The sequence below is a fragment of the Bubalus bubalis genome, chromosome 5 (assembly GCF_019923935.1).
Source record: "Bubalus bubalis isolate 160015118507 breed Murrah chromosome 5, NDDB_SH_1, whole genome shotgun sequence".
NCBI lineage: Eukaryota > Metazoa > Chordata > Mammalia > Artiodactyla > Bovidae > Bubalus > Bubalus bubalis.
Genome location: NC_059161.1, coordinates 18,713,007 through 18,731,898, shown reverse-complemented (window position 1 = coordinate 18,731,898; position 18,892 = coordinate 18,713,007). Strand labels below are relative to the sequence as shown.

The window sequence follows — 18,892 nt, the reverse complement described above, 5'->3', positions numbered from 1 at the left end:
CTCTAGTAGCTCTGAGTCCTTTGGCAAATCACTGGGTTTTTGTGTAAGATTGATGCCTCTAGGGCCTATGAGGGATCTTCCTGGGCCCTCTGTCTTGCCTCATTTTGAATCCAAGTCCCTGAGCTCAGATTCTGGGCTAGATCTGCCTAGAGTCCACCCCTAGCACTTCTGGGGACTCAAAATTTGATCATGGCTTTTATTCCCCTAGAGGCTTCCCTTGTGGCTCAGCTGGTAAAGAATCCGCCTGCAATGAGGGAGGCCTGGGTTCAAACCTTGGGTTGGGAAGATCCCCTGGAGAAGGGAAAGGCTATCCACTCCAGTATTCTGGCCTGGAGAATTCCATGGACCATACAGTTCATGGGCTCACAAAGAGTCAGACACGACTGCGCGACTTTCACTTTATTTCTCTGGCTGAATTCCCTCTTTCTGAAAGGCAGCATGAACCCTTTTTTTTTATTTTGAAAATCTGTCTCCTAACCGACAGGTTGGCAAACTATGGCCTGTGAGCTATGTCTGGCCCATTGCCTAATTTGTAAATAAAGTTTTATTGGAGCATAGCCATGCTCATTCATTCACATATCGTCTGTGGCTGCTCTTCTGTGACATTCGCAGTCTAAAACATTCACTGTCCGGCCTTTAATGGAAAAAACTTATGGGTTTTTTGTCTGTGTGGATTGAATTATGTCTTGTGAAAAAGATATGATAAAGTCCTGACCCACGGTACCTCAGAATGTGGCCTTATTTGGAAATAGGGTCTATAAGGACAACAATTATCTTGGATTAGAGCTCACCCTACTGGCCTCATTTTAACAACTTGATTACCTGACAAGACACTTTATCCTTTCCTTCTGCCTCCTGACCAACCCTGGGCTTCCCTGTGTGACAGGGTTCTCTGTCCACCCTCCTCTGGAGAACTGCAAGTAACGAACTCTCTTTTCAATGGCAATTGTCTTCTGAGCTGTTGGTCTCTCAACCCTGAAGAAAACTGAAATCCCAGGTGCATTTTAGAACACAGGGACAGACAGAGAGGGAAAATAGTGTGAAGATGAAGAGGGAGTGCCATGTGATGACGGGAGACGGGAGTGATGTATTTACAAGCCACAGGACCCCTGGAGCTGCAGAAGGTAGAAGAGGGGCCAGAACAGTCCCCCTGGAGCACCTTCAGGGGAGCGGGGCCCTGCTGACACCTCGATTCTGGACTTCTGGCTTTCAGAAGGCGAGACAGTACATTTCTGGGTTTTTTCAGCATAAATGAAAATTTATTGATAGAAGCATGAAAAAAAGTGACATCTTCTAAATTTGTACATCATGCTGTGTGGGTTAGTGGTGGTCCTGCAGTTGAGCGCAAAGAGGATTATGCAAGAGGTGGCTGTAGTTATTTAAAACAGCAAAAGGATCATGACGATGATGTCAAGCTCTTGATTTGTAATGGCACATTCTTTAAGATGAATTGGACAAATCTTGAGGTCATGAGAACAATATTTGATCGACTCTGCCTGGATTTATTGTTTTATTTTTATTGCAATCTAGTTGCTTTACAATGTCGTGTTAGTATCTGCTGTATAGCAAAGTGCATCAGCTGTACGGTACACATATACCCCCTCTTTTTCAGATTCTTTCCCCATATAGGTCATTACAGAGTATTGAGTCCCCTATGCAGTTGGTTCTCGTTATTTATTTTATACACAATAGGGTACATATGTCTATCCCAATCTCCCAATCCATCCCACCTCCCCATTCCCCCTTCTGTATCCATGTTTGTTCTCTATGTCTATGTCTCTATCTCTGCTTTACAAATAAGTTCACCTGTACCATTTTTCTAGATTCCACATCCTTCGGAAGTGTCACCATCCTTTGTCCATCTCTCAGGATGGACCGACCCACATTGAATGGCGATTCACCTGGAACTTGAGCCTCCAGAGTTCTTTGAGTACTAGCGGCTAACACAAAGATCTGCACCTGTGGTGGCCCCGCCCTAGGCGTCAAGGCGCACACCTGGCGGGCCCTCCTATCCTCGTGGGGAAGTGTGGCGGAGGAGGGGTTCGGTTGGCGTCACTACCCCCTGGTTAGTGGGGGAGCACCAAGTGCCCCAAGCCTGATCCCGACCCTCTCACGCCTCTCTGACCACCAGGCAGGCCGGGTATGGGCCCAGCACGCCAGCGCCGTCCATTCTCAGGGCTAATTGATTTGGCAGGTGAGTTGTTACCTACTCCTTTGCAATTCCGACTTCCATGGCCACCGTCTGCTTCTGCTGTTTTAAGTCCCTCAGTTTGGGACTGTGTTATGGCAGCCTAGGAAAGCAATACACTCCCTAACCAATTGTTTTGTTTCCTTTATTCCTCATTGTTCTTTTGCGTAGCATATTTGTATGTGTGGTAAACTGGGCTACAGCCCGTGGGGTTGCAGAGAGTGAGATATGACTGAGCACAACAAAGCAGTCATTTCAAGGTGACCCTCACACAGAGTGTTGCGTCTGGGTCTCCTGAAGTAGTTAAGCCAGCAGGCAGCTCAATGGACCCCAGACTGAGGTTCAGAGACCTCGGGGGGACCTGCACAAGGTCCCACACCTGAAAGGCAGTGAGTGGGGAGTGAACTAGTATTAACAAGGGCTCCTTATGTGTGCTTTGCTAACATTATCTCAAGACCCTCCAACCCAGAACCAACCTGAGGATTAGTTGCTGAACCATTATACTAAGATAGCTTTGAATATAGAAACGCTGTTTTTTTCTCGCCTCATCTCCCCAGTCTCTCTACTTGGCTTCTCAAGACAGAACCACTTGGAGGTGATCAGATACCTACCGCTTTTCACAACCCTGATTAGAACCAGTTGGTGCTGGCCAGAGTGTCTGGGGAAGCTATTTCCTTGAAGGATGATGAATTTACTAGTGTGTGTTGAAACGAGATAGGATTGCTCTAGAGACCCCTTCAGTTGCCGCTCTGGGCTGTGGTGGGGGGTCTGAGGAGGGGAGAATGGGGAGGAACCTGGGACTAGGCCAGGTGCTAGCGTTATCGTGATGGCCGGAGCTGGTTCTGGTCCAGGCTCCATCTGGATGTCATGGATCCCCCCGAACTCAGACACCAGGTGCCCAGCGAATCTCCTGAGGTTCTTGCAGCCGTAATGTCCATTTCAATAGTTACAACATTTCTTCCACATCAGGGATATTTTGTAAAGTTATGTCAGGATTTTGGGGACTGTGAATGGACGGGCCATCTCAAAAGGACTATGATCCCCATTTTATTTATTTATTTGGCTGCACTGGGTCTTAGTTGAGGCATATGGGCTCTAGTTCCCTGACCAGGGATGGAACTCATGTCCCCTGCATTGAGAGCATGGAGTCTTAGCTGCTGGACCACCAGAGAAGTCCCTATCCCCATTTTATAGATGAGGACATTGAGTGTCCATGGATTGAATTTATATTTTATTGTTGTTGTTCAGTCCCCCAGTTGGGTCTGACTCTTTGCAACCCCATGGACTGCAGCATGCCAGGCCTCTTTGTCCTCACCATCTTCTGAAGTTTGCCCAAATTCACATCCATTGCATCAGAGATGCTGTCCATCCATGGAATTGTACCCCTCCTGTCCCTGCCAAAAGATGTGCTCAAGTCCTAATCTTCAGTGTCTCAGCATGTGACCTAATTTGGAAATAAGGTCATTGTAGGTGTGATTGTAGGGGTCACAAAGAGTCGGACATGACTGAGCAACTCACACACACACAGGTGTGATTACTGAAGATGCGTTAACTCTGGAGCAGGGAGGGCCCTTAGTCCAGTATGACTGGTGGGCTAAGAAATTGATGTGAAGCTACAAGGAAAGAACGCCAGGTGAAGACAGAGGCAGAGACTGGAGGGATGCAGCTGTGTGCTGAGGAATGCTGAAGATGGCTGGAAACCACCCAAAGCCAGGAAGAGGCAAGGAAAGATCCTCCCCTAGAGTCTTCAGAGGGCGAGTGGCCTCCCCTACACTTTGCTTTCAGTCTTCGAGACTTCAGAATTATAAGAGAGTAAGTTTCCTTTGCTTTAAGCCGCCCAGTTTATTGTGCTTTGTTGAGGCAGCCCTAGGAAACTAATACAGGGGTGTTATCTTTTTAAGGCTCTTATTCCTAATTGTGAAATTTAAGATTTTATCCTAGCCAAAGAAATTTTCCACATTCTATTGGCCTACTAATCTGATGTACCCTGAAGACTATAATGCTTCGTTTTGGGGGAGGGATCCTGGGGCGGCATGAGAATTCAGAAGCGCTTGTTTCTTTCCACCTTATCACTGGGGAGTAGGGCAGGGGTCCAACTGGGTGGAACCTGAGTATCTCCTGGATACTGACAGTGTGGGTTTGGGACGAGGAAGATGAAGGGGGTCTCAGGTGTGGGCTGTGGCAGAGGCTAGATGAAGGGGGCCTGGACACCAAGGACATTAGGTGCTCAAACCTTGGCTACTGTTTAATTGTCTGAGGATTAAACTATCAGTTCAGTTCAGTCACTCATTCGTGTCCAGCTCTTTGTGACCTCATGGACTGCAGCACACCAGGCTTCCCTGGTTATTGTGCACACCAACCCCTGGAGATTACTCAAACTCATGTCCATTGAATCGATGATGCCACCCAACCATCTCATCCTCTGTCGTCCCCTTCTCCCTCCGCCTTCAATCTTTCCCAGCTTCAGGGTCTTTTCAAATGAGTCAGTTCTTAGCATCAGGTGGCCAAAGTATTGGAGCTTCAGCTACAGCATCAGTCCTTCCAATGGATGTTCAGGATTGATTTCCTTTAGGATGGACTGGTTGGATCTCCTTGCAGTCCAAGGGACTCGCAAGAGTCTCCTCCAACACCACAGTTTAAAAGCATCAATTCTTCGGCACTCAGTTTTCTTTATAGTCCAACTCTCACATCCATATATGATTACTGGAAAAACCATAACTTTGACTAGATGGACCTTTGTCAGCCAAGGAATGTCTCTGCTTTTTAATATGCTACCTAGGTTGGTCATAGCTTTTCTTCCAAGGGCAAGCGTCTTTTAATTTCATGGCTGCCAGTCACTATCTGCAGTGATTTTGGAGCCCAAGAAAACAGTCTGTCACTGTTTCCATTGTTTCCACATCTATTTGCCATGAAGTGATGGGACCGGATGCCATGATCTTAGTTTTCTGAATGTTGAGCTTTAAGCCAACTTTTTCACTCTCCTCTTTCACTTTCATCAAGAGGCTCTTTAGTTCTTCTTCGCTTTCTGCCATAAGAGTGGTGGCATCTGCATATCTGAGGTTATTGATATTTCTCCTGGCAATCTTGATTCCAGCTTGTGCTTCATCCAGCCCAACGTTTCTCATGATATACTCTGCATGTAAGTTAAATAAGCAGGGTGACAATATACAACCTTGACATACTCCTTTTCCTATTTGGAACCAGTCTGTTGTTCCATGTCCAGTTCTAACTGTTGCTTCTTGACCTGCATACAGATTTCTCAGGAGGCAGTTAAGGTGGCCTGGTATTCCCATCTCTTAAGAATTTTTCACATTCTGTTGTGATCCACACAATCAAAGGCTTTGGGTAGCCAATAAAGCAGAAGTAGATGTTTTTTTTGCCTGGAGAATCCCAGGGATGGGGGAGCCTGGTGGGCTGCCATCTATGGGGTCGCACAGAGTCAGACACGACTGAAGTGACTTAGCAGCAGCAGCAGTAGCAGCAGCAGATGTTTTTTTTGAACTCTCTTGCTTTTTCAATGATCTACTGGATGTTGGCAATTTGAGCTCTGGTTCCTCTGCCTTTTCTAAATCCAGCTTGAACATCTGGAAGTTCACAATTCATGTACTGTTGAAGCCTAGCTTAGAAAAATTTGATCATTACTTTGCTAGCATGTGAGATACATGCAATTGTGCAGGAGTTTGAATATTCTTTGGCATTGCCTTTCCTTGGGATTGGAATGAAAACTGACCTTTTCCAATCCTGTGGCCACTGCTGAGTTTTCCAAATTTGCTGGCATATTGAGTGTAGCACTTTCAAAGCATCATCTTTTAGGATTTGAAATAGCTCAACTGGAATTCCATCACCTCCACGAGCTTTCTTCGTAGTGATGCTTCCTAAGGCCTACTTGACTTTGTATTCCAGGATATCTGGCTCTAGGTGAGTGATCACACCATTGTGGTTATCTGGGTCATGAAGATCTTTTTGTATAGTTTTTCTGTGTATTCTTGCCACCTCTTCTTAATGTCTTCTGCCTCTGTTAGGTCCCTACCATTTCTGTACTTTATTGAGCCCATCTTTGCATGAAATGTTCCCTTGGTATCTCTAATTTTCTTGAAGAGATTTTGTCTTTGCCATTCTATTGTTTTCCTCTATTTCTTTGTACTGATCACTGAGGAAGGCTTTCTTATCTCTCCTTGCTATTCTTTGGAATTCTGCATTCAAACGGATATATCTTTCCTTTTCTCCTTTGCCTTTCATGTCTTTTCTTTTCTCAGCTACTTGTAAGGCCTCCTTGGACAACCATTTTGTCTTTTTGCATTTCTTTTTTTTGGGGATGGCCTTGATCACTGCCTCCTATACAATGTCATGAACCTCCATCCATAGTTCTTCAGACACTCTATCAGATCTAATCCCTTCAATCTATTTCTCGCTTCCACTATATAATCATAATGGATTTGATTTAGGTCATACCTGAATGGTCTAGTGGTTTTCCCTACTTTCTTCAATTTCAGTCTGAATTTGGCAATAAAGAGTTCATGATCTGAGCCACAGTCAGCTCCGGTCTTGTTTTTGCTGACTCTATAGAGCTTCTTCATCTTTGGCTGCAAAGAATATGATCAATCTGATTTCAGTATTGACCATCTGGTGATGTCCACATATAGTCTTCTCTTGTGTTGTTGGAAGAGGGTGTTTGCTATGACCAGTGTGTTCTCTTGGCAAAACTCGATTAGCTTTTGCCCTGCTTCATTCTGTATTCCAAGGCCAAATTTGCCTGTTACTTCAGGTGTTTCTTGACTTCCTACTTTTGCATTCCAGTCCCCTATAATGAAAAGGACATCTTTTATGGGTATTAGTTCTAGAAGGTCTTGTAGGTCTTCACAGAACCATTCTACTTCAGCTTCTTCAGCATTATTGGTTGGAGTATAGACTTGGATTACTGTGATACTGAATGGTTTGCCTTGGAAATGAACAGAGATCATTCTGTTGTTTTTGAGATTGCATCCAAGTACTGCATTTCAGACTCTCTTCTTGACTATAATGGCTACTCCATTTCTTCTAAGGGATTCTTGCCCACAGTAGTAGATATAATGGTCATCTGAGTTAAATTCACCCATTCCAGTCCATTTTAGTTCACTGATTCCTAAAATATCAGTGTTCACTCTTGCCATCTCCTGTTTGACCACTTCCAATTTGCCTTGATTCATGGACCTGACATTCAAGGTTCCTATGCAGTATTGCTCTTTACAGCATCAGACCTTGCTTCTATCACCAGTCACATCCACAGCTGGGTGTTGTTTATGCTTTGGCTCCATCCCTTCATTCTTTCTGGAGTTATTTCTCCACTGATCTCCAGTAGCATATTGGGCACCTACTGACCTGGGGAGTTCATCTTTCAGTGTCCTATCTTTTTGCCTTTTCATACTGTTCATGGGGTTCTTGAGGCAAGAATACTGAAGTGGTTTGCCATTCCCTTCCCCAGTGGATCACATTTTGTCAGAACTCTCCACCATGACCCATCCATCTTGGGTGGCCCTACACTGCATGGCTCATAGTTTTGTTGAGTTAGACAAGGCTGTGGTCCATGTGATCAGATTGGTTAGTTCTCTGTGATTGTGGTTTTCATTCTGTCTGCCCTCTGATGGATAAGGATAAGAGGCTTATGGAAGCTTCCTGATGGGAGAGAGTGACTGAGGGGGGAACTGGGTCTTGTTCTGTTGGAGGCCATGCTCAGTAAATCTTTTTTATTTTTTATTTTTTTTATTTTTAAACTTTACATAATTGTATTAGTTTTGCTAAATATCAAAATGAATCGCAACAGGTAAATCTTTAATCCAATTTTCTGTTGATGGGTGGGGCTGTGTTCCTTCCCTGTTGTTTGACCTGGGGCAAGCTACGGTGGAGGTAATGAAGATAATGGTGATCTCCTTCAAAAGGCCCCATGCAGGCACTGCTGCACTCAGTGCCCCCAACCCTGCAGCAGGCCGCCCCTGACCCACGCCTCTGCCGAAGACTCCTGGACACTCCCAGGCAAGTCTGGGTCAGGCTCTTGTGGAGTCACTGTGCCTTTCTCCTGGGTCCTGGTGCACACAAGGTTCTGCTTGTGCCCTCCAAGAGTCTGTTTCCCCAGCCCTGTGTAAGTTCTGGCAGCTCTATGGTGGGGTTAATGGTGACCTCCTCCAAGAGGGCTTGTGCCATATCCAGGTCTGCTGCACTCAGAGCCCCTGCCCCTGCAGAAGTCCACTGCTGACCCATACCTTTGCAGGAGACACTCAAACACAGTTCTGTCTTAGTCTCTGTGGGGTGTCTGGGTCGTGGTGCGCACAAGGTTTGTTTGAGCCCTCTGAGCATCTCTGGTGGATATGGGGTTTGATTCTAAACATGATTTCACCCCTCCTACCATCTTGCTGGGGCTTTTCCTTTGCCCTTGGATGTGGGGTATCTCTTTTGGTGGGATCCAACATTCTCCTGTCAATGGTTGTTCAGCATCGAGTTGTAATTTTAGAGTTCTTGCAGGAGAAGAGGAGTGTACGTCCTTCTACCCTGCCATCTTGAAATATGGATTAAACTGTCCATAACGGTGAATTGCTGAGCCTTTCCTGGTCTGTTCATGGACCACAGAGACAGGATGATCAAAACAGAGTCCTCCTCGAACAATCTTTGGTACGCAAATGTTCACTGCAGCTTTACTCATGACAACAAAAGGTATCAATACAAACAATCCAAACTTCCATTGACTGACCAAGAGACAAGCAAAACCTGGCATATCCAAACAATGGCATGTTGTTCAGCCAGAAAAGAAATGAAATCCTGCTGCGACAGGATGAACTGCACAGACATCACGCTAAGTGAAAGAAGTCAGACAGAAAAGGCCACACAGTGTATGCCTGCACTTACATGAAATGGCTGGAATAGGCAGATCTGTGCAGACAGAAAGCACACCAGTGGCTGCCGGGGGGATGGAGGAGGGACGAAAGGAAAGAACTGCATGACGGGTATGGGGCTTTCCCTTTTGTGATGAAAATCTTCTGGAGCTAGGTCACAGTGATGGGTGCACACCGCTGTGCATGGACTAAATGACACTAGGTTGTACATTTTAAAATGATAAATTTTATGTTATTGTACCACACAGACACACAAAACCCAGAGTCCCTGCCTTTCTGCATTCAAGTGAGAGGAGACAGACAATTAACAGAGAAATACGTATTTAACATAAGAGCTGTGAAGACAAGACAGGCCAGGGGACAGAAACTGACAGGGAGGTGCTACTGTCCAGGGTGGTCACTGTTGGCCTTTCTGAGCAGGATGTGAGGGAGAACGCCCAGGAGATGGCTGGGAGGGGACTCTTTCAAGAAGAGGGAGCAGAAAGGACCAAGACCCTGAGGCAGGAGTGGGCTGGAGGGTGGGGGAACCACAGGAGGCCAGCAGGATGGAGCTGCGGCAAGAGGGCCCGAAGGGGAAGGAATCTATGGCTGCAGGGGTTTGCGGTTGCAGAATGAATAAGTGGAGGAGACTCGCAGGCTGGCTCTGGCTGTGTTAAGTAATACTAATGGGAGTTACACAAAAGGCATCCCTCTGGTCTTGGTTACTATGCAACACGGTCATGATTAAACAGATTTGTAACCAGGTGAGGATTTTTGTTGTGCTTTTTGGGCTCATTGCCCAGGTAGTTCATTTATTTACTTTTCATGCGGGCTGTATTGCATGACATGTTGTATTTCGCACGTGTAGGTCTCCTGTGGTCCCCCTGCCTGGGGCTCCCTGATTCCCTCACTCTGCTTTTTTCTTTCCCACTGCGCTTGTTTCTCACCACCCATACACCCCTACAGGTACACACAACTGCATGGTTAATTTCTGTGTCCTCTGGGCTAGGCTACAGTACCCAGTTATTCAATTACACACCAGCCTTGTGCTGCTGTGAAGGTATTCTGAGGTTGTGGTAAACATCTACAATTAGTTGACTTTTAGAAAAGGAGCTTACTCTCGATAGCATCTTATCAGTGGAAAAGCCTTTTCTGCAAAACTGAAGTCTCCCTGTGGGAGAAGATATTCTGCCTCCAGACAGCAACCTTGACTCCTGACTGCGTTTCTAGCCTGCTGGCCTGCCTTGCAGACTTGAGATGTTCCAGCCTCCACAATCAAATGAACCAAATCCTTGAAATAAATCTCTTTCACATCTGCATCTACGCATACACATACATAGACAAATAGTCACTCGTATATTTCCTACGAGTTCTGTTTGTTTAGAGACAGATACCATCTCCTCCCCCAGAGGCAGGGTCTTGCCTGTTTCCTTCACAGCTGTGTCCCAGAGCCTAGAACTGTGCCTGGCAGTCGGAGGAGCCCAATCTGTATAGTCCAGTGGATAGTTCTTGCTTGTTTGGTGTTGGCTTTACTGGTTGTTGGCTTAGCTTGAAAATCAGGGGGAAAAAAGAGCCAGTACAATCTTATCTGAGCTGGGATTTCCCGGGGAGGGCCCAGGGCTATAGATCCTGCTCTTGAGTGTGTGTGTCTATTTGTAGCTGAGAAAAAAGCTGCAGCGGTTAAGAAAGGTTGCAGATTTAAACTCAAGTTCGGGTTCTCCTAGCAACATGCCCACCCACAGCTGCTGGCTGGAGTAATTCAAGCACCAAGTACGTACAGCTGGGGCAGTTCGTGTTGCTAGGAGAACAGGGACTCCTGACTGCTGTGGTATTAGGGCCACAGGGTGGGTGGTGCCATTGTGTCCCCAGTAATTGTTTTACAGCAAGGTGTGCAGGAGGAAACCGGTGAGTGGGAGAGAGAGGGGCAAAGCACAAGCTCTAATGTTTGTTTGTTTGTTTAGGAGCTAGTGGTTAGTGCAAAGCGTCTTGGTTCAGAAAATGTCCCAAATGGGTTTGCAGTTAGGGACAGAGCCTGTTGGAGCTTATGAAACAAACAATTCCACATGTTGTCTGGCTTTTAGCATCCATAGGTCATCTGGATCACAACATAAAGTGTGAGGATGGATTGGGGTTGGGGTCTAAACACAAAAGCATCAAACTGGCATTGGTTGGGGCCAAGAGGGATTTGGGTTTCTAGATTTTGCATTCACTTTGAGGACTATGGTCCATGGGGTCACAAAGAGTCGGATATGACTGAAGCAACTTAGCACACACACATAACTACATTCACAGACCATCCTGACTTCCATCTTCTACCCAGGGCTGAGTCAGCCAGGTTGACCAGCTGAAAAACAAACCAGGACACCCACCCAGGTGGTGGCTCTGCCTCTCACTTTGTTGGCTTCAAGGAACATTGATTAGCCTGGAGAGGATGGTGTGGTGTTGGCTGGGGGATGGGAGAACAAGAGGAAGAGGGCTAAAGAAAATTCCACTCACGGCTGCCCTTATAAAGTGCTGTTTGTAGTTGGTAACCACCTCATGTTACCATTTCTACTTTGTAAGAGAGGAAGCCGACTCGGAGGGCTGAGCTGTCCCAGGAAGTGACAAAGCTGTGAACTTGGCCCAGCTCTGTCCCATTCTGAAGATCACCTTCTTTCTCTCCAATCTGTTGCTACGGGAGTTAAGTAGAAACGGGTGGAGCATACCTTAGGCCTCTTTTCTAAGAGGATGCCCTACAGGAAATTTAATTCAAGTCTTCTCTTAGAGAAGCCTTAGGAGTAGGTAGCAGGAAAAACAACAGTGTGATCATTGGACTGATTTTATCTTCCTCCTGAACACACAGAAAGACTGTTCCAGAGCTGCTACTGCAGCAGCGTGGTGTCACGGGACTGAGTTTCTGGCCAACGGATGGGGCTAAAGGAATAAACACCCCTGCTCAGCTTGGTCCTAAAACCTGCCTGCTATGGCTACATGCTTTCTTCCCACCTGCTGGTTGGATGCGGAGGACCCAGGGTGGGACTCTGCAGCCATGCAAGTTGGTGGAGCCCCTGGGAAGAAGCCTGGGCACCCCAGTGACTTTGCAGAGAGGAATATCTTCTTCCCTTGATGATACTGGGCTGTGAGCGAAAAAAGCCTTTGTTGTTCAAGCCCTTGGCTTTGAGGGTGTTTGTTAGAGCAATCAGGCCATGCTGATTGATACAGAGAGTGTATGTGATAAGATCACTTTTGGGGCCATGCCAAGAGAATGATATTTGGCAGAGGTGTTTCCACGGGGAGGTGGGAAGGAGCCTCATGGTGTCCGAGGGGTAAGATTTAATTAGGAGAAGAGGGAACCAGTGTGTGTATAAAATTCAAAACTAGGAGAAGAGGGAACCCGTGTGTGTATAAAAATAGCAGTAAACACCCTCTAGGGAGACCCTTTCTGAATTGTAGTTAAAGATAATAATCATAAAGTCAATTTTATTGTAGAGTCACTTTTCTAAGTACTTTACATGGATTATCTCATTTAACCTTCATAATATCCCAATGAGGTAGTTGCTATTAATGTCATCCCCACTTTGTAGGTGAGGACATCTCCCTGAAAGTTAATGGCCGAGCTGGGATGGGAGTGCAGGTACGTTGGCTATGAAGCCTGTCTCTCTGGAGTGTGCAGCAGCCCTTTTTTTATGAGAACAGGATTCAGATGTCTTACCTAATTGTCTGAAAGAAAGGCAGAAGTAATTTGGGTGGTTTAAATGTCTCAGGTTGCTGTTCAAATTCTCTGAAAGGGCCCCAAATATTCCTGGAAACATCTGGAGGGAACAGGAGTGCTGGGGTGATGAGGAGGAAGACAGTGGGCATGGAGAAGCCAGCCTGTGCTCATCGTAGGTTTAGAGAAGATCCCGTGTAGACCCATGCTCAGGCAGAGGGAGCCACAGGCTCTGGACAGGTGTTCTTCTAACTGAAAGTGGGGTCCAGCTGCTTGTAGCGCAAAAGCAAATAAAGGGGCCAGGTTGGTGGAAAGGAGTTTGCTTTATTTTGGATGCCAGCAACCTGGGCAGAGCTTGAGGGTAGGAAGGGGAGTGGACTCCTGTTCAAAGGCCGACTTGCTGCCCCCACTTCCAACAATCAGGGGGCAAGAGCTTCTAGCGGCTGAGGGAGGGGGCTGAATGCAGAAACATCACAGTCAGCTCTGACAGTCATCTTGTGATTGGTCACACAGTGCTCTGACTAGTATCATCTTGATCATTTCAGGTACAGTTAATCTTTACTTCCAGGGTCGATTTGTTCCCATTCCCTTGAGGCCAATTCTTGCAATTGTGGCATCTTATGTCATGGCTCGCAGAAGGCAATGGCCCCCCACTCCAGTACTCTTGCCTGGAAAATCCCATGGATGGAGGAGCCTGGTGGGCTGCTGTCCATGGGGTCGCTGAGGGTCGGACACGACTGAGCGACTTCACTTTCACTTTTCACTTTCCTGCATTGGACAAGGAAATGGCAACCCACTCCAGTGTTCTTGCCTGGAGAATCCCAGGGATGGGGGAGCCTGGTGGGCTGCCGTCTATGGGGTCGCACAGAGTCGGACGCGACTGAAGTGACTAAGCAGCATGTCATGGCTACAGTCTGGTCATCACGTAGCTAACTTTTCCCACCTGGTGAGGGTTTCAGTATCTATAAGACAGCTCCAGGATATGGCTCAGAATATTATTTACAGCCCTTGAGGAGGAACTAAAGATCCTTGACTTTGCTTAATGACTCAACGGTTATTGTTTAGTCTTGCTGGATTGTTTGCCTTTGTTTCTGCATTTTCCCACTTCTCTGATTAAACTTCTTCTTTGGTTCAAGTTTTTCCACAGACAAAATGCAGGCAGAGGACATGAGGGGCAAGGGCCTTACTTAGGGTCCTGCTCTGTTTCACTCTGAAGCTCCCTGGAGCACATTGGCTTGTCTGCAGGGAGGGCTTTGGGTAGGAAGAGCACAGACTGCTGTTTCTGCTCTGTGTCCTCAGAAAAAGGACAGGTCTGAAGGTATCTTATAGAGGAGACATACTTGGCCAAAGTTTACTGAATCCATATACCAAATACTTATAAAGGGCCTACTGTGTGCCAGGCAAGGAATGCTGTGAATGCAGTAGTGAGTAGAAAGACGTGGCTGGATTCTAGACGATGGGTGTTTCATTGGAGGACCAGCCGGAGGTCACAGGCACCACAGTTGGGATGGGGTGGGGAAAAATTCAGAACGGGGAGTCCAGCAGGCTCCAAAGCCAAGCCCTATAGCATGACTGGGATGGGCTTGTTTACCTGCTAGTGTTTTCAGAAGAGAAGCAGTCGGTGTATCTGAGTTGCTAAGTTGTGTCCACTTGTAGCAGTCAGTGCATTTCAGAGCTGAGGGAGGGAGTGAATGAAGCCTTAGGGGACTGGCTGCCCTCAGGGAGCCAGAACGGGAGCTCCTGAGTGGAAATGTGCACAATTCTTTTTGGGACCAGCAGAGACCATGCCCAAAACAGGCTCTTTCCATTTATTTTTTTAAAAAGCACTTTATTTATTTCCTTTTTAACACCAAAAACATTTTGCATTGGGGTATCCCCGATGAACAATTTTGTGGTAGTTTCAGGTGAGAACGAAGGGATTCAGCCATACACATACATGTACGCATTCTCCCCCAAACCCCTCTCCCATTCAGGCTGGCACATAACATTGAGTGGAGATCCGTGTGCTATGCAGTAGGTCTTTGTTGGTTATCCCTTTTAAATACACGCCTTTTCCATTTCTGATGTCACTTTGGGATCGACATTTGATTTGCTTGGTTCCATGGGCATTCAGGTGGAGCTGAAGTCTTGTGTTAAATGAGGAAAAACTGTTCACCAGTTGGTCTGGAGTCTGGAGATGTGATTTGCTGTCCAGGGCACTGCACGGAGGCAGCCTGCCTTCCTCCCCAACTGACATTAGTGCTGCCCTGAGCAGGGACATTCCATAGTGTAAGTGTTCTTGCTGATGAATGTCTGACCCTCGGGTGCAGGTGACTTGATGTCCCACTTCCTTAAACGGGATGTGTTCTGAGTGGGAGCAGGGATACGTCCCTGGGCTCAAGGATATCCCTGGACTCAAGAAGAGGTCCCTTGATAATCTAAGCTGTGTCCGGAGTGCAGACGCTTCCTTTCTTCCCAATCCAGGTAAGCTCTGGGACCCCCATACACTTGCCCTGTCAGATGTAGTGAAACTCACAGGTAACTTACAGGTGAGTGGGCAGGATTCCAAAAATAGCCCTCTTCCACTCATCTCTCCTGAGATCTAGGCCCCTGTTCCCAGCTGCTTTCTGAATATCTTGCCACATTTCAAAGTCACTGTGTGTCCCTTCCCTCAATCATCATTTCTAGAGTCTTCTCCATGCCAGCCCTGCTAGGGGTGGGAGTCAAAGAAAAGATGGCCCCCTTTCACATGACCGGTCTCTCTCTCTCTCTCTCTCTTTTTAAAAATTTATTTATGTTATTTTTTTTGGCTGTGGAGCATCTTCATTGCTTCAGCAGGCTTCTCTAGCTTTGATGAGCAGGGGCTACTCTCAGTTGCGGTGTGTGGGCTTCTCATTGCGATGGCTTCTCTTGCTGTGGAACACGGGCTCTAGGCACGTGGGCTGAGCAGCAGCAGCTTGGGGGCCCTAGAGAGCTGGTTCAGTGGTTGCGGCTCTCAGGCTTGGTTGTTCTGAGCACGTGGCGGGTTTCTGTTGAACTCACCTCCTCCTTCCTGCTCTGGACCAAGCATTCCTTGAAGGCAAGGGCTGCGTTTGCTCCCCAGTGTGTTCTCAGCACCTGCGAGTTAGCACATATTAGATGCTCAATAAAACATTGTTGCCAACATGTCAAATGAACGCAACACCTGTCTTCCAAAGGCTTCAGGGTGTTGGGGGAAGCAGAGAAAGGAACCAACAGATGGAGTTCAGCCTGCACACGTGTTGGGAAAGAGGGTAGTGGGAGGAGGGCATTTAACTATGTCCTCAGGGTGGGGCTCAGGGATGGCTTGCAGGCGGAGGCAACTGAGAACTGAGAATAAATAGGAGAAAGGACAGGGCATGGGGGAGAAGGCCATTCCAGATGCCAGCAGAGCGGCCCAGGGCACCAGCTGACAGAGCAACAGTGTATTCTGGGCAGTAGAAGGAGGCGAGGGTAGGAGGCCCAGGCAGGTGGACAAGCTCATCCTTTCTGCAGACCAGCCCTGCCTTCCCTGACCCCCTGGTTTCTGTGGAGCCACTTCAGTTCTCCTGGAGACTTTCCTATGCATCCTATCCTCTCTCTTCCTCAGGACTCTTGTTCTCTGGGTTTTGTGCTCACCCTTCCCCGCCCTGGAGCCTCCATTCTGGTCCCACTGCCCTGCCCTTATGTTCTGCGGACCTGGTTCCTGTGTAGGCCACCCAACTGGCCCTCCTGCCCTTGTCTTCTTGGGCTCCCTGCACCCCCATACACTTCTGGCAGATTCTTCTTTTTAGGGTTCCATCCTGACTACAGCCCTCCCTGCTTGGTAGCATTCAATGGCTCCGAGGTGTCTACAAAATTAGGTGAGAGATTCTTGACTCGGCATGCCAGGACTCCAACCCGAAGGGCTACCTAACTTTCTAGAATCATCTATTGTCCACATTCATGCAGCCAGCATCAAACTGGACTCTTGACTTGAGTTCATGCTGTCTGGACTATCTGTTCCCACGTCCCCAAATGTCTATGGGGTCCTATACCTCTTTCAAGGCCAATCTCCATTTCTGCTCTCTGTGAAGCCTTTCCCCACTCCCTGATAAACTTTATTTCATAGCTCTTACCTCGTGTCACAGCATAGTTCTAATCTTCCCTGGGCATGAGAGCTTGTCACAAGGTTGGCAGCAGTGAGGAGCTAATACATGCCTTATGGCCAGAGGACCCAGGGGGATCCAGGCCCTAGCAGCCACTATCCACAAAGTCCCAGAAGGAGAGTCAGAGGAAGAGCAGAGAAGAAAGAAGAGTCACATTTGATGGCAGCTGGACTTGGGCTCCAAACTGGAGTCAACCAGGCTGAGCCTGGGGGCCATTCTCCCTGGATCTCTGCTCTTCCTCTGCTCTGGGCAGCCACATGGAAGGACAAGGGAGAGGGCATCAGCCTGGGCCACTGAACTGATTGGCTGCAAGAAGAGAGGAGAAGGATAGGCCAGCCACTGCACCTGACCCCTCACCAAGCCTGTGTTTTGGGAACAGTAACCACTGCTGCTGCTGCTGCTAAGTCGCTTCAGTCATGTCTGACTCTGTGCGACCCCATAGACGGCAGCCCACCAGGCTCCCCCGTCCCTGGGATTCTCCAGGCAAGAACACTGGAGTGGGTTGCCACTTCCTTCTCCAGTGCATGAAACCACACCTACTTGCAAATACGGGCCAATCAGTGACCTGCCGTCTGACCAATCGGACGAACATTCTCCCTCCTTGGGATAGAGTAACAGGGGAGGTATGCGGAGATGGAGCCTTGAGATGTCTCCTCTTACTTCTGGAGTCCCTTCAACACCCAGCACAGCAATGGAGACAGTGAGAAAAACAGGGACTGGTTGGATGAATTTGAAACCAGTGCTTCCAGCATGAGTGGTGGTCTGGGTCTGTCCTCATGTCAAGGTCCAGACTTGCAATCTCTAGACAGGATGCAGTGACATTAGAGTGAACCCTTTCCCTGCCTCCCGTTGAGTACACACTCACTGGTGCTCAGTAAATGTCAACGGCCCACTGAGCTAAGAGGAGTCAGAAGAGATGTATAGGAAGGTTTTCACCCAAAGATCCTGGCTCTTTTTGAGAGGCCATCACAAGAGAAATAGATATTGCATGACAACATGGGAGCCAAGAGGAAGGAAAGCCTGAGAAGCAGAACGTATCGGGGCAAAACCACTGGGCAGTGGAAATACACAGGCTGTCAGACCCCCTCTGGTTAGGAAGAGAGGACTCGGGGGAGGAAGGGGCCATGGGGACCTGTTTAGGGACCCTGTATCAGAGGGCGCTTTTTTTGAGCTTCATATTTTATTCTTTTGAATTGGAGTATCATTGTTTTACAATGTTGTAATAGTTTCTGCTGAACAACAATGTAAATCAGCCATACGTATACATACTACCCCTCCCTCTTGAGCCTCCCTCCCACTGCGCCCCCCCACCCTTCTAGATCATCACAGAGCTGTGAGCTGTGCTCCCTGTGCTGTAAAGCAGCCCCCTGCTAGCTGTCCATTTTACATGGTAGTATATATATGTCAGTGCTATGCTCTCCGTTTGTCCCACCCTCTCCTTCCCCTGCTGTGTCCACAGGTCCACTCTCTCTGTCTGTATCTCTGTTCCTGCTCTGCAAATAGGTTCATCAGTACCATTTTTCTAGATTCCATATATATGCATTAATATACAATATTTGTTTTTCTCCCTTCTGACTTACTTCACCAGAGGGAACTATTAAGAGATGCATCAACCAGGGAACTGAACTCCCAAACTCGTGTCTGCCCTGCCAGGTGCTGGGGCTTTGGTCAGCTTGCCCCAACCCTCTTGTATAAAGTAGGTCTTCTGGCTCTGCCTCCCATGGTAAGGGCTGTGAGGGATGCTGGTTGGCTCTCTGCTTTGTTTTGGGGTGGGATTTGGGGCCAGGGCTCCCTCTTATTTCTCTCCTTTACTCTGATGCCAACTTCCATCCTCTCGAGGGTTTCCTCCCAGTCCTGGACGCTGAGGTGGGGGCAGCTTTGTTCTCATGATACTGGGCCGATGGACGTGGGGCCTGGACTCCACGTCCAAGGAGATCAGAATGGGGCCAGCAGATAGATTTGTTCCCACAGAAGGACAATGCCTCTGCATCATCCAGTGGAGGTGTTCACACAAGTCCTGACCAGACATCCGCGACTGCCAGGGATGTCC

General features: G+C 47.7%; 1 long non-coding RNA gene across 2 annotated transcripts in view; it reads left to right on the top strand.

Moving 5' to 3' along the window:
• Positions 1–1,991: 1,991 nt before the first annotated feature.
• The window catches only part of LOC123465783, a 232,514-nt gene continuing 215,613 nt past the window's right edge, over positions 1,992–18,892 (top strand). The window contains exon 1 of one of the 2 annotated variants that reach the window (XR_006641075.1): positions 1,992–2,194. This is a non-coding gene — a long non-coding RNA (uncharacterized LOC123465783). Of the gene's footprint in view, positions 2,195–14,698; positions 15,182–18,892 lie in introns of those variants that run through there. The other variant, XR_006641076.1, reaches the window with a different exon arrangement.